This window comes from Halyomorpha halys, unplaced genomic scaffold (genome assembly GCF_000696795.3).
Source record: "Halyomorpha halys isolate HHAL.00 unplaced genomic scaffold, Hhal_1.1 Scaffold770.1, whole genome shotgun sequence".
Classification (NCBI taxonomy): Eukaryota; Metazoa; Arthropoda; class Insecta; order Hemiptera; family Pentatomidae; genus Halyomorpha; species Halyomorpha halys.
In genome coordinates, this window is record NW_027107091.1 from 725,959 (window position 1) to 727,034 (window position 1,076).

Here is a 1,076-nt window from a genome sequence, read left to right on the forward strand (position 1 = left end):
ATAATTAATTTAACAAATAGTTTCTCTTAAATTTTTGCACCTTTCTTGACTGTCGTCTGGGCCATCTTCCTGCAAATTTAAAACCTGAATATCAACTAGGTAAGTTAAAAATAATATAGTAATGTAAGTAGAAATAAACAAAAAAATTAACTCCTATTTCCAACATATATTTATATGTATATTTTAAGTTAATACGTTACATTCCGCTAATGCACGGAATATGTAGTATTTCAGTAGTTCATCAGTTCTTAAAGTGCAGGCATCTGACTTCATCAATTAAAGGCATTTTATTGGGAATATTTATAGGAATACACATTCAGTAAACTATTTTATATATACAGTATATATAGGACACCTTGGACCGCCACTCGGACAAACTTCAAGCAATCATCACACAGAAACACTGCGCACATTACAGGATCGCAATCTTGTAACAATTTACAACTTTCAAATGTTTTTGAAATTTTCCGTAGTTCAATATCAATATTTCTTATTTATTTTTCCTTATCTTGAATTTATCTGGTTGACAAAAAAAAAAAAAGACTGGTTGACAAAAAGTTTTATATTCAAATCTGAATAAAAATTTTATATATTTTTTTCCTTAATTTTTTTTCTTTGTACTTTATAAGAACTTGGAAGAACCGAAACGTTGTTCTGATGCGATAAAAAAGGGATTTTATTCCTGAAAAATAAAAATAATACAGAATATTATTTAAAATTATTGCAAATATTTATTGCTACTTACAATGCCATATAGAGCTGACTTAGAGAGCTATTGAGCAGATATCGATATCGTAAAGCAGAAGCAGAAGCGAGAGTTGAGAGCCGGACGCGTGAAGGGTCCAGCGCAGGGATGGTGTCGCGGCGGCAGCTCACCGGCTACTGGACCAACCCGCGCATCTCCCCCCCTCCCGACAATTTCCCTAATTGTCTTCCTATGTTCCTCTAGGTCGGGGTTCGAGTTGTCCTCATTCTTCCAATCAAACGCCCATTAACCCACAAAATTAGGAACCAAACTATCGAATTAAAAAATATATGCATTATCCATATAATGCAACTTTATAAAACCTGAAAAC

At 33.2% G+C, this 1,076-nt stretch overlaps 1 protein-coding gene across 1 annotated transcript in view; it reads right to left on the minus strand.

Moving 5' to 3' along the window:
* The window catches only part of LOC106686063 (potassium voltage-gated channel protein Shaw), a gene marked incomplete in the record, with an annotated part of 559,367 nt that extends 558,506 nt beyond the window's left edge, over positions 1 to 861 (minus strand). The window contains 1 exon segment of the mRNA XM_067045426.1: positions 746 to 861.
* Positions 862 to 1,076: the final 215 nt, after the last annotated feature.